This window comes from Nanorana parkeri, unplaced genomic scaffold (genome assembly GCF_000935625.1).
Source record: "Nanorana parkeri isolate BGI_ZX_2015 unplaced genomic scaffold, ASM93562v1 scaffold1319, whole genome shotgun sequence".
Lineage (NCBI taxonomy): Eukaryota > Metazoa > Chordata > Amphibia > Anura > Dicroglossidae > Nanorana > Nanorana parkeri.
This window is the reverse complement of record NW_017307587.1, coordinates 287843-303392: the sequence shown is the minus strand read 5'-3', so window position 1 is coordinate 303392 and position 15550 is coordinate 287843.

Sequence of the window (15550 nt, the reverse complement as noted above, 5' to 3'; positions counted from 1 at the left end):
TCCATACACTCAGTGGCGTAACAACCGGGGGGGCGGCCGGTGTGTCAGCTCCGGGCGTTAAGCTGATGGGGGGCACCGGACAGAGCCCCCCCCCCGGTTATTATGTTGCTGCGGTCCGGTCAGACTCGGACTCTCTCCGTGGCCGCCCGTGCGTATGTGCGGCCGCGCCGCCTGTAGTGTCACTCCTGTGCTGGGGGTCAAAGACAAGGCCTGTGTGAACAGTCAGTCGGCAGAGATCGGGGTCTGTCTGTGTCCTGACTCCTGGGTATAGCAGCTGTCCTGACTCATGGGTGACAGTCACAGGTGTTGCACTGGTCAGGTCAGTAATATGTATGCTGTCCGACTCCGACCGTATCAGGTGTTGGGGTGATCATGGGTGATGACGGGTCCCAGTCTCATGTGGGTCAGTCCGTGAAGGTAGGGGCCCGCCCAGTTGTAGTTGTAGTTCATAATTATTACAATGTCATTACAGAACATAGAAATTCTATGTTCTATAACTGGGGGGGGGAGGTGCAGGGTACAGTTCCAGTGGTTGTTTATATAATGGGGGGGAGGGCGAAAAAAAATGTCTGCCCCGGGCGCCCAGAACTCTGGTTACGCCACTGCATACACTGTCCAAATTAGAAAAAAGTTTTGGCTATACATGCACTTTAAAAAAGAATGACTACATATGAATTAGAAAACATTCCTAAACTAGATGTGTGCATTTCTTTTCCTGTTCAACAACCCTACACAAAATATTCAACTGTTCTTTCCCTGCCTTCTTTTGTCCAATACAACAAACATAAGGCATACTCCTATTATATTATACTACTATTTACCTCCCCAAAAATTCTAACATCCCTTCTAATCCAGGAAAATGTTTTTCACATGCAATCAGCATTGGCGAAGTGCATGGGCATTTTCTCCCATGTACCAGTTTTTGCTATGTGAATGAGACTTTTTTCTGACTCACTAGCCTCCAATGCAGTAGTGCCGTTGGCACTACTGCAGTAGAAATAAAGTAATGCATGTCAGCATGCATTATTTTTGTCACCACTGTAAACCTTGCACAGTATTGCTTTATGCATGCAGTGTATTCTAGTACGTGATTGACAGCAAGAGCTTCTCGATTTGGTGTGATTTGTGTAGTGTAAGTAATAATCAGGTCTTGATTCTCTCCATCAACAGCCCTTGACCTGCAGCGAAAAAAAGAAATCGGTCAAGTTGCAGCAATTTCCGCAAAAACAAACAAACAAAAAGGTATTTAGAAGTTTCTTTGCAATCATATTTGCACACTGTGGTTACTGTGTATCTTCAACATACTCTGCTTGTTTGTTTAGGCTGGGTTCACACCTGAGCATATTTTTTATGCTTGTTTTTCAGCTTGGTTTTTTTTGCGTTTTTTAGCACGTTTTTCCGTTCAGTAAAACACACATTTCACTGGCGGTATGATTTACATTTTTTCCCCCTTATTTTCTCTTTTTAAATTATTATTTTTTTCACTTTGAAACTTCCCGCCGGCTCTGCCCCCCTGCGACGCGGCCGCTCACAAGGGATGGAACCCGGAAGTCGCCAGCTGCCGGAGGACACAGCGGGGATCACGAACAAGGTAAGACCTGTATGCTGTATTCCAGAGTGCGGCTCGGGGTTAGCGCTTTCTTAACCCCGATCCACACTCGGGAATACCAATGGAAACACATGGAAAAACGCCCCAAAGAAGCTCCTGTACTTCTTTGGGCGTAGGGCGTTTTTCAGCACGTTCCTACGTGCTGTAAAACGCCCAGGTGGGAACCATGCCCATAGGCAATTATTGGTTTTCACATGTTGAGCGTTTTACAGCGCGTAGGAATGCGATGTAAAACGCCCAGATGTGAAGCAGGCCTTAGTGTAAACTTCACATTTGCTTTAAATAAAGAAATATGAATGTCTTAAAAGGTCTTTATAATGTTTTTTGGACAAGTTTATGTCCTATATTTTTTTTTATTTGTATAAAATATTTCTCCTAAACACTTATTACAGGATGTATCTCTGATGATCTGTTTGCAAAGCATTATGGGGGGAATTTTTCAAAGCAATTGCAGCTGTTTAAGGTAATTTTTTATGTGCAAATCTGTTTAGCTGCTCTTTTTAACATGTGCGCCCATGTTGACCACAGCTTGCACTATTTTCCTGATTGCACGTGTTTTGCAAAAGTCCGCAACTGTTTACATCTGCACTTGTCCTGGGCTGTCTGGAACCGGAGCATCACCTAACAAAACAATCGCTACTTAAGAAGTCCCCATGACCACTTCTTCAAGGAGCAACAGTTAAGCTTTTTGCCTGGAGTTACGAGTCTTCTTTCCTGGAGTCTATTTAATCTAATTTATGAACAACATTACACTAGAAACATAAATCTGGCGCAAATATATCCCATGTGACCATATGCAAGTTCCAACACTCACAATTGCTATGATAAATTCCCTCCTATGGGTTTTTTTTTTTAAAAACCATCAAAACCACTGATCCATTAGTAAAAAATGTTGCAGGTTCACTACCAGTTCCTTCCTCTGAGTAATTCAGCGCAGCTGCTATTCAAGACTTGCTTAGGGCTCCAACAGCTGGCTATAAGTGGTAGATTTAAAATATTCTTATGTAATATTTCATATTTATCTAATAAAAAAGAACAAAAATGCATTTTTGAAGTGTGTAATTTTAAAATTGAAATGTGTAACATATTTTTAAAACCTCAGTAGAACCCCTCTAAATTAATAATGGGATGTAACAGAATCTCAGGTGTCCTTTAGCTAGGAAATATGACTTAATATGTTTACAAACTACTTATCAATGAGATCAATGTGGAAGACACTCAATGCAGAATGAACATTAATGAAAACACTGATATTGATATGTATGGATTCGATCAGCACTGATTACAGTTTATATCCCACTTGCTTAATAAAGTTCAACTGACTTTTCAAATTTCAAATCAAAGACCAATTTGCAAGTTCGTCAATAATGCCATGCCTCCTGTGGTCTGCCTGAGCTGGTATAGGGAATTTCCAGAAGATTAGATTAGTCATTGAGTTTAATGTAGCTACAGTGTTCAAAGGAAGTGTGAACCTCCTCATGAAAGCCCTAGGAGTAAAAGCTACCCACCAGGTCTAACAGGAATAAATGAATAGGATTATCCTTTCTCTTATGTGAGATAAGCAGCTGCACAAGTTCTATATTGATTTACCATGTAATACTAATTACTTCAGGTAAAGACCATCGATGTATGAGTGGGATGAACTACTAGGTTATCAAGTGATATTTCGAACAAGTAGGATAATGGGATTTTTACAAATGAAGAAAAATTATTCAGGTATTCCTTTTTTTATATACGTGAATTCTGTGTGTACACATACTTTTCTAGGATAATTCTGTTTTACTTTGGTGATTTGGAGCAATGTATATTTTTCTTTGAAGCTTGTTTGCATAAAATTTTTTTGTTCTATGAGCAATGTAAAAAATATCTTCCCTGATGCTATAACCTGTTTTTTGTTTTGTTTCTATTTGACCTGTACATTATCCATACATTTGGACCTGTGTATTTTTCTTTTATACCTATTTGTTTGATTGTTTTGTTTCTTGTATGGTAAAATCCTTTAAATAAAGAATACACAAAAAAAATACCTTCCGCTATATAACGTTATAAAAATTATATGACTATATATTCATTGATCAAAACAGTGACTGTATACATCATGCCATATAACGTGAATGATGTGCCTAGCGATTATGATGGTCTCAGAGAGCCAAAGGTTATTTGCCTATAGACTACAATGATATACATTTTGCCTTGACTGAATGTGGTAGATGAACGTATTCTTTCCACCTGGTTGACTGTGTTGCGATAAATGATATGTGCATAAGCAATTCTTGCAGCAATGAAAGGCCAGCTATGCTGAACCGTACCCAGGCGCAGATAGACTGAATCGTCTCTGTATATAGAAATGAGCTGAATCCATTAGTAACATGAATTCTTTGCATTTATAAGGGATCACTGGGATCACTATACAGTAGGTTATTGCCAACAAGCTACAGTTGCATTCCACTTGCACTGGAGATCAGTTTAAAGTAATGTATAGCCCACATTTTTTTGTTTTCATCGAATGGGGAATGGTTAACTACCGCTGTCGGTTTATTTTTTACTGTCTATGTATCATTTGGGAATTTCTTTCACTACCTGTTCCAGAGATGCAACAGGAAGTTAGAGAAATATCCCAAAGTGAGGTGGACTCCCCATTAAGACAGTTGGCCCTGGAAAAATTGTCTACATTGGAAATTTTTTCCCTGCCTCTTGTTCTAGGGTGGACTCTAGAATGTTGAATTATCACTCACTTTCTTTCTCAGTGCAAGTGGTTACCAGTACAAAGCGGGGGCACAGACATCAATAAAAACTTACGACTAACTTACGACTATGGTATATGTCACATTCTGACGGCACCACTGCTGTCAGAATGTGACATTTAGCACTCCCAGCCTTACCTTGCGCAGAGATTTTCCAGCCTGCAGGACAACAATCTAAGTACAAGCATAGATTGTCCTTGGGCGGTTAACTTCATGGTTACATTTTTGCACACATTAACAGTAGCTGCCACCTTATGTTTTAAAAGAAACATGCACTGCTCACATAATCTGAAGTGGCAATTCTGACCTTTAAGGAATGTCTGCCATTCTAGACAGGAAGGCAAAAGAATTTAAAATATTGTAGCTTTTTTCAAAGAGGCAGGAATTCTCTAATTTCTGATCAGACCATTTAGAGATTTAACTTTACAACTTTAAAATAATGTTTTAATGAAAAGAAAGAGGAAAAATGTGCAAGACAATATTTAAAGAAAAAGAACATTACAAGACAGACAATAAGCAACGGTAAACTAAAAATACTTTGATTTGGAAAAATTTGCCTTGTCTTTAGTTTTAGTAGACTCCAAACTATTGCAGAGTAAACCCAATCTGATATATTAAGATCATCGGCTCTCATGGAGGAACCTTAGCAGTCCTACATCATTTCTGTGGCAAATTGAATGCTGCAGCTGCCAATTGCAGCAGCTTGTTGTAGACCCTCCAGAGGGTGATTACAAAAATCACATTACTGTAAATAAACAAGGAAAGGGTCTGAGGGGTGTGCTGAGGGGTGCTGAAAAGCTTTATGATATTCCAGTGGACACTCCCTTTTGACTGGATTTTCTAAATGCATCAGTATTTCCAGAAAACTATGATTTCAAGTCCAACATTCAATATCTTATTGCACAAAATTAAATTACGATTTCATGGAGACCAAATATTACATGAACTGGATACACACATTGCCTAGAAGATGTATTGTGGCCAATCTGGCTTCTGGTACCTACGTGACTGTTATTTCTTTACATTTTTGGGTAGAAACTTGTTGTGACTGTAGTGTTATCATATCAGGATTTATGGAAAATAATACATTTTAGCTCTGGCAGTCTATAGCTTCAAAACTTTCCTAGAATGTTTTAACAACTATTTTATGTTAGGCCTTAATTAAAAGTCTATCACTCTCCAGGCTCTGGCTTAATGCTGTTTACGACAGCTAATTAGCCATTTATGACCAGATTCATTAACAGGCTGAGCAGATGCTGGCTAAACAGGATTTATTTTACTACTAGAAATGTTATGGCCTTCTGCTAATAGAGTTTAATGGGATTTATCATTGTTTGCTTTGTGTCTGAAGCTGACTTGTGAATTTTGTGGAGAAATGAGGGTGGCACTGTGTTTGGGTTTCATCAAATCTCATTATCTTCAGAAAAACACCTCTGAGATCATTTATAGTCCATTGACAGGTGCATTTGACTTACAGCTGACCTCCCTTTGACGTACATTTGACCACCTTTTAAGCTGCACCAACCTGCTTTAAAATACACTTGCATTCTTATTGACCTCTATGGGGAAAGAAGTATTTCTGACATGAAAAAAACAGTATAAACCCTTGCGCAGGGACCAGTTATGATCACTGAGCATTTGCTTTCCTCAGTTCATGTTATAGGACACAAATCTTGGGCCCTTCACGGTTCTTCCACTGAAAGGGTAAATGAGGGTATATGGGTATGTAGGTTAATCACACTGATGGATGATATGAAATGGAATGAGGGATTGAGGAAAAAAGCTAATCTTTGGTTCTATCCATGTGTACATAGAATTTCTCATTTTGAAGCAGAAATCCATATACTCGCCTTTATATGACTATCTATGAAACATATGAAATTCCTGTTTGGGATAGTTTCTGCCTTTTCACAGCATGTTATGTACAGTATGTACTGTATGTATAACTAGATTTTACTCCACATACTGGTGCTCCATGTTCCCACCCTGCTGACTCATCACTTCAGATCGGTCATTCACTCGGCTGCCCTCGGCAGCTTCGTGAATAGACCCCATAATCTGTTTTAAAGTCAAATCAGAGTTCAGGCAGAGTTACTAAATGCACACTGTCAGTGTTGTATCCTTCTACTGGAGATTGTGTGATATTGTACAACTTAAGATTTTAAGGGTACAGGGCAATGAGGTGTTGGGGGTTGTTTTTATGGTATATTTCCACTTTAAATGCAAGAATACTTAATATACTTAATTTGCAGTAGTGTTTTTTGGTGGGGATTTTGGGAAATGGCTTTCTCTAAATAGGCTATGGCATTAAAACTCTGGGTAACCACAAGAACTAGAGCTTTTTCTAATAGCATGTGACATCATCAACAGAAGACCTGGCGGAGTTGCCCACATATACATGGGTATATACGGTTATTTAACAAAGATACCTCTTCATGAAAGTCGCAGTCCGGTTGTAGGGGACCCTGGGGAATAATTGCAAATGTGATGTGAGCTGAGTACTGGTTCATTGGCGATGAGGAGGTCCTCTAACTGGCACTTGACCAGCCCAAGAAGCAGCTTCTTACCAACAAAGCAGTGTGAGCCTATGTACTCTGCTTCTCAGTCCCCGGCAGTTTTCTATTCTGCCATGCAACCAGACCTCTAGCTACCAACCAGGCTGTACTCTATGAATGATGGCGCTAGTCACCTTGAGTAGATTTTAAGATATTTTAATAGCACGTGCATGGAAAAAGAGAGAAGGAGGGTGAAGGGAGCACAGGATATCTGTAGAATTACATCAAAGCACAATCCTTTGGTCTGCATAATCTTCTAGCTTTCGGTTTTTATCTCTCATAGGGCTTTGCTGGGTGGATACATAACTTGAAAATTGGCTCCTTGAAACTAAGGTTCCAGTATGCAATGGGAAGATTCCAGACAGCAATGGGAAGATTCCTGTGGACTTACCCAACTCAAGGCCTGTGGCACTCCTTGACAGCCAGTAACTTAGGGCCACTTCCCAGGAGAGGAGGTCCCCACAACATCCCATGCCCTTAGGCCCTCAGGCCTGGGGTCTAGACTGGTGGTTTCAGATGCATCCTCTCTGGGCCAAAACCCTGGAGGGAAGAGAGTGTGTTCCAGAAAGTGGCTCCGATGTTTGTATAGCTCTCCAGGTATTAAACATCTTTAATATGGAATTTTATCTCTAGCGCACCGTGCTGGAGCACAAAGTAGGTGACTGAGAATAATCACTCCAGACTTAGAGAACACAAGCTAGCACACAGCTAAGCTGACTAACCTCACACTAACTGATCACAAAAATACAAAAGGGATTTGGAAAAATACTATGGGTTCTATTCACTAAAGGGTGAAGGGTTTGGAGAAGGCCGGAGAAGTGAACAATCTAGGACAGGAGTGCCCATTAGGTAGATCGTGATCTACCAGTAGCTCTAAAATCTGATGCTGGTAGATCAGGAAGGGCGTGAATGGTGGCCCCTTTATTACATTTTGGTATATTTATTTAGCTGTGCACACATGATTACCTATTAGCCTGAGTCTGCTGAGCCAAGCTTCCTGACACCTTTCTGGTGGATACTGGTGGTTGAAGCGCTATGTATTACATGAAAGAATATTAGTTTACACAGCCTGTTGCACTACACTGTTTGCAAAATACAGCAAGGTGAGCCAGGAGAGAGAGCAGGGAGAGACAGCCAGGAAAGAGAGAGAGGAGAGACAGCCAGGGGAGAGAGCAAGGAGAGACAGCCAGGAGAGAAAATGAGGAATGACAGCCACGAGAGAGAGCGAGGAGAGAAAAGAGAGACAGCCAGGAGGATGAGCAAGGAGAGACAGCTAGGAGAGCGGGAGGTTTTTTTTTTTCGTTGGTAGATCTCATGTAGCTCGTCATTTGAAAAGTAGATCTTAACACAAAAAATTGTGGGCACCCCTAAACTAGGACAACATAGCTGAACTGGAAAGTGAGCTGAATTGGAGAATTTTTCCAAATCGGCTATTTTGCCCTAGATTGTTCGCTTCTCCTGCCTTCTCCAAACTTCACCCTTTAGTGAATAGACCTGTATGTCCCTAAACATTTTTATAACACAGGGACACTTGCCAAATAGTCTCTGCTCCTGGTCTGGATGAAATACAATACAGAAAACATCATCAGCAAGCCCCTGCATGGAAAATCATGCAGTCCAGTCAGGAGTTTCTGGCCCACCTAGCAGGGACAGGAAGTATACAGTATGTTCACCCCTAAGCAGGAAGTACCTGTCTGTAACCAACTAACTCAAATGTAGACAAGTATTTCATGAAATATACTGTATCTATATCTAGGACAGTAATTAATCAGTGTGCACACATATATTCCGCCTGATGTATACTGTATTCATTATTAGAACCATGTTCCATACTTTTCAGAATAATGTCCACTTTGCCTTTTTGTCCACTTTTAGACTCTCCAATGGCAGGTGGAATAACTGCAGAGGGGGAGGGGGGGCTGTGCTGAGCAGCTTGGTATACTCCTTTACTTACTCCTTTTCAAATGCCATATTGTCTTGGTTACCCTCAAGCACCTGTCTCTACTGATATGTGTAGTTTATATTATATGTTTTCAAATGGTGTAGACAGTTTACACAGAATTACACCTAAACATTATACTAATACACAATGCCATGCTGCTCCTTTTCAGTCACAGTGTGTGCTCCAGAAAGGGATTTATTTGGTTTCTTTCAGACGTCAGGTCTAGTTTTAGTGCTACTGATATTTCGCAGCTTGTACTGCATCCTTCTAAAAATAACTGCACAAAGACTAGCTGTGCCAATGCCAACTCAAGGAACCTTTACACTGAAGAACAGAAAGTTCCCCTAGTTTGACTGGCATTTTTAATTAGTGGTCACAACCATTCAGTGAAATTGCTTTCTGATGTTAATAGAGAGGAGCGAACTTATCATTTGTTTTCTCCTGCTGTAGTCATGTCTTAATTATGATCAATTAAGACTTCACTGCTAAAGGAAATCTTTTGCTTCCATGAATACATAGTTACAACCGATCTATTAATGCGCCTATCTGATCCAAGCGTCTACAGGTGAACCAAGAAATTGTTTCTTGTTAAACTGAATAAATTACATGTAAACATAAACTATTACCAACTGCAATTAGAACCTTACTGATTAAACGAATTAAAACCAGCTACTGCCAGTAAACATCAGATAACAGAGTTAAGGAGCTGAGAACCGACAATTATTTTATGTGATACATGATATATATTAGTCAGCTTAGTTTTTGCCTCAAAGAAGGGTTATTGTATGAAAAAATTATAATTTATAAGAAAAAGAGAAAGAAACTATAGTACATTTAATATCTATAAATATACCTTAGGTATACTTTTTATTACCTATAACAATGAGTGTTGTTAGTATTACTAATTATTATTATTATTATTTTATTATTAATGCACTAATATTTATGAAGTTTTTCCGAGCAAAATGGAAATGATCTATTTGGTTGAGGTTCCTTCATGTAGTAATATGAAAGAAACCCGCCCCGCCCGCATTTTGCACTTAGACCTGAGTCCTCTTACCTTTTCCTATAAAGTTGCTCTTTCCCTGGCCGGACCAGTGAGATGTTACTTCTCATTGCTCCTCTTTCAGCAAGTAAGAGCCTGCAGTGGTACAGAGTGACTCCATTGAGTTAAATAGCTTCTCAGTTTGGTGAACCCATCTGAAATTACCCCCGGTGGATCCTTTATGCCATTGTTGCTGTTACTTATGAAACCTTCATAAGTTGCTTATGTTCCCTCATGGACTGGAATTCAGATATTGAAATCCTTTGTTCTTTGACAAGTGATTTCCTAAGAGCTTCAGGAGGAAGGATCAATTAATGTTACTACATGAAAGGACCCCTTGCAAATGCAAAATATCCTGTTTTGCTAGAAATCTCCCTGATTATAGTCACTGTCAAGGTACTTTTTAGAAAGTCTCTGTCTGTCTGCAAGTTTGATGCCCATGGAGTACCAGATAGGGATACAGTTCAGGTTTGCATCAGGAACGTAACTAGAAATCACAGGGCCCCTTCCCAACCCACCCCCCCATCCAAAAAAAAAAAAATGCTATTGACTCAAGGGATCGCATACATAAAGTCTCCTTGCGTTCTGGGGAGGGAGGGGGCCTGGCAGTGCCATTCATGTCAATGGAACTGCAGACACACACCCCACCTGCAAAAAATTGTGTATGCACAATATTTTGTGATTGCACCACACTTGAACGCAGGGCAATGTATTACCATGCATTCTGGTGCAGCCAAAGACATAAATGGCACTGCCAGGCCCCCTCCCACCCCAGAACACAAGGAGACTTTGTGTATGTGATCCATTGCTTTCTGGGCAAAGGTGTAAACGAGCCTTTAAAATTACAGTCAGAAGAGCCACAGTGTAAATGAAAGACAATTACAGTAGTGTATGTCAAGGTATAAAAGAGTTTTAGGGCTTATTCACACCAATTACAGTGCGTTCCAGAGTGCTAGCTGCTGAAACGCACACTAAACTCCCCCCTGCATTCTGGGGCGGGAGGGGATGTGGTGGTGCATTGAAGACAATGGCACTGCAGCCACACACCCCTTCCACAGTGTGATAGCCCGCACCGGAACACGTGGCAAAACAATGCCTGCGTTCCGGTCCAGTGCGATCGCAAAAAATGCTGCATGCACTATTTTTTGGTGATTGCACTGGATCGGAACACAGGCATTGTTGTGACACGTGTTCCAGTGTGGGCGACCCCACTGCAGGCAGGGGGGCGTGGATGCGGTGCCATTGACTTCAATGCACCGCCACGCCCCCTCCCATCCCAGAATGCAGGGGAGAGTTTAGTGTGCGATACTGTGCATTACAGCAGCAACCGCTCTGGAACGCACTGTAATTGTTGTGAGCAAGCCCATAGGGACAGGGAGCAGGGACAGTACTGCTGGACAATGACAGGCACAGCACACGAATGAATGATCCAGGCAGCATGTAGCATAGAAGACTTCCCAAGTGTCTACTGGCTAAGAAAGCCAGCAGACACCTGGGAAGTCTTACCACAACACCATACAGCAACAGGGCCAGCACAATGCTTCAACTTCAAGCCCCATGACCAGCTGACTGCAGATGTCTCCCTATCTCTGTCCCCTCCTCGATCTCCTCAGTGTCCCTGATGTCAGTCCGTCAAAAGCAGCGCCACGTTCTTACCTTCAAACCATGCCCACTCCTCTTGTTAACCAATCCAGAGAAGGCAGCAGGAGTCTGACCCCACCCATTCGGCTGTCTCAGCCTACAATGTGCGAGGTTGCGGAGACTGATCGGTATGCCCCGTCAGCCCGTCCGCTCCAGTTCCCTGGTATAAAAGTATAGAGTATGCACCTATGACAGGACCCGGGAGGATTGTAAGCTTTGCTCCTGACTGGGCCCCCCTCGGTCACAGGCCCCATAGCGCCTGCATAGGTCACTATGGCGGTAGTTCCTCACTGGTTCGCAGTGAATTCCTTGGATTTGCAATGTTCCAAAACATTTACAGGTTTACCACCAGAATTAGGAACAACCTACCCTGTTTCCCCGAAAATAAGACCTACCCCGAAAATAAGACCTAGTGCTATTTTTGGGAATTGTTAAAATATAAGACCTACCCCGAAAATAAGACCTAGTTGTGACCATTCCCAGGGCCAGTGGTGGCACAAGGGGGAACTTGAAGAGGCGGGAGAGAATCAGCGGTGCCAACAAAGCCAGCGCTAGAGGAAGCGAGGCAGCACCGGAGGGAGCAGAGCAACATAAGCCGATGCCTCCTCTATAGAGCTGGCTCCTGTCACAGGCGGAGTGATACCAAATGCACTCCGCCTGTGAGAATTCGATAGTGAAATTGCGCTTCACCCATCCTGGCAAGCGATTGGTTAGCAAATTGCTCTTGGAAAGGTACGGCACACTTGATTGCCCTGATCACCATATTGTTGGACATGAATAAATGTGGATTGTTGTACATAAAAAAAAAAAAATAAATAAGACCTACCCTGAAAATAAGACCTAGTGTGTTTTTTTGAGCCCCAAAAAATATAAGACAGTGTCTTATTTTCGGGGAAACACGGTATAAGGCAGCCCATAGCATTTGCCCTGGTTATCTAAGTCACAAGAGCCCATAATTTAAAACAATGCATAACCCAGGCTCCCAGGCTCCATTCTATAAAAGGGTAGGCTTACAGAGGCTAATTGTGTGTGTTGGAGCAATTATGGGAAACCGAAATTTCTGTCTAGGAGAGATACTGTTTTGTTTTTATTTTTGGCATTGGTACATTTCCCTCCATGTAGGGCCACTGATAAGGGGGTACAGGCAGTACTCACATACCGTCATGGGCTATCTCCTGTAGTCATAACATAGAAAGCAGTTGGCATACATGCACACAGGGTCTGCTGTTTGATGGCAGCTCTGCCTCAGTGTGCATGCTATGTCCCTCACCTGACCCTCAAAGGCACCTGTGCTCCATAATCTTGTATTACCAGGGATTACCTGACTGGGCGAGAGTTGGCCGTTGCATGCACAGTGTGGATCTTGTGCAGTGCCAGAAATTGGATGGCTAAGGGTAGCAGCAGAAAAGCTGAAAAGTGACTGGTGATGTCTGGGTGCATTACATGACCTTTCTACAGTTCCTGAATGCTGAGTGTCCTCCATGTATTAGGAGACCTTCCCGGAGCTCGCGTGTGCTGAGGGTCGCCCATGAAGCCATGCAGGGACAGGACTGAGAGCCCCAGGAAGCACAGAGGGGCTCTCGGGGGGGGGGGGGGGCTGTCAGGTAGGCTGTACAGGACCCCATGATTTCTAATGTGTCTGGCTTCCCATGCCATTGTTTGACAATAGCTTACTTATTAGCCCTGCAGATGTCTGGAATTGAATAACAAGATTTAACCCTATAGAGTAGTGGGGTTTACTGCAAAGTTTGTGAACCTTAAGCAAGATTGAGAACCAAACCCAGGCTGATTCGCTCATCCCTAGTACTAGAATACAGCTAATAATTTGGGCATATAATCATTACATACTGTCATCTAAAAAGTAACTGCAGAGTTATAAAATTGACCTCTAGTAGGCTTTGTGGGCTCCATTATTTCACATTAGGGTCTTATTCATGCTGTAACATGCATTGTAATGCACATCAAGACCCAAGTTACAACATGCACAATAATACACTAGTATAGTGTACACTATACACTAATAGTAAAATACTGTAGATGTACATTGTGAAAGCACATTGGTTAAGTGCACCATGACTCACAGATACAAATGCTGTGTGCATTGTGTTTAAAAAATGCAGCAGGACCTTTTTTCATGCATTGACAACCCAAATTATTTAAATGGGCTGCCTTAACATTTTTGCCTTTTTTTGTTTGTTTCTACCATTTATATACAAATCAGTATGATGTTTTCATTTGTTTCACTTGTCCATTTATTGTATTTGTGAATAACATTGCTATGCTTTGTTCCAGAAACAATATTTTGGTGTCATGGTAATCTGGAAAATTAAAAAAAAACAAGAAAATTGTTTGGTTCCACAGCAGCCACAGTTGCTTTAAAACTATCACCGGTCAAACTGGAAAAAATATTTATTTCTTCTAACATTTGCTTTAAGAATTATAGAGAAAAATGAAACACCTCTTGATAATGCTATAAAAAGAAAGTATTTTTCTCCAAAGAAAACACTTTGTATGTACTACTTAAGTATTATAAGTAATGATGTAATGGTGTTTTACAAATTGACAGGCCCGTAACTTTAATGTCCATAATGGCCATAAGCTGTAAAGCTGGGAGACCTAAGGTGGTTAACCATGTTTTAGCTGCTCAGTTACAATTCCAATTGGAGGCTTCAGTAACTAATCCAAAAATGTCAGAGCTCCTGCAGATGCTGGGGTTGCACACTTCTAGCCATATTTAGAAAAAGACAAGAAAATGTCATCAGAAACAAGTCTTCACTATTCTTTATAATTAAAACACCCACATTACAGTCAAGTATGTAAATTGTTGACATCTAACAGTTATTAAAGTCCATAAATTGAACCAGATGCGTCTCAATTGTTTTATTTGGGGGGATTTTGTGTATAAAACTGCTGATTTTAATATTATATTGTATACTGCATACAATAATAGATGAAGGATTTCCAAATACTTAAGGGCAAATAAAGTATGGGCTGTAAAGTATAGGTTGTGAATGGACTGTAGATGTTTTTTATAGTCCCACTATTTTCCTATGTCACTGTGAAGATAAATGCAGTGTATTAAGTCACAGAACACTGAAGTACATGATTGTTCAAAACATACATACATATCTTACCTTTGTTTAAGCCATTAGTATTTGAGCACTAAGGCACTATTTGTGTACAGTTTGTGTTTGCATGGTTTCCTTCTACAATCCAAAAACATGCAGGTATTCTAAACAGGCACTGAATTCTAAATTGTGTGCTGAAAAAAGCAAGCAGAGGGCAAAAGGATAGTCACCATATTGTCTGTCTTCCTGCAGATGATCTTTTTCCCATTACTGACATACCATGTCTTGTTCCGCATTTTGTCTCTGTATGGAGGCCAATAACTTAATGTCATCAAATACAAATTCCCGTCCAGCAAAACAGTAAGCAGCTTGGTAGTGACATCACTGAATATTACTTTAAATCTGTGAGAACAGCAGTTAAAGTGCCTTGAACTCATAATGCAGATAGTGTATATCAATGAGGCTGTAGGCACAGGAGTGCTTAGGCACAGAAAGTACACTGCTATTTTTTGTGGGGAATTAAAGACAAGAGGGAAATATTTCAAGATACTGCTAAGGCATAACTATCATTTCCAGATGTTTTCTACATAAGAAGAAAACCTTCACTTTTTGAGTTTAGGCCCCCTTCAATCACCTCCCCAGCAAATTAGATTGCACATTTCCTTAGGGGCAAGGGTTCAGTTTACTGAATTTGTTATGATTTTTAGTACATTTCTAGATGCAAACCACTTGCCTATATCGCTATGTCAAAAGGTTTAGCTGTGAAATTGCTAAAAATCATGTTTGTGTTCTGCATGGTATTTATTTTTTGTTATTCTTTTGAGCTTCTAATTTTCAGTACTTTTCATAACTCTATTAATGCAAGCTCATGCATCAGCCCTGAACCAATCCATGCATCAGAGAGCATGGCAAAATGTTTTCCATATCAGGTCAAAGTTTAACTTTC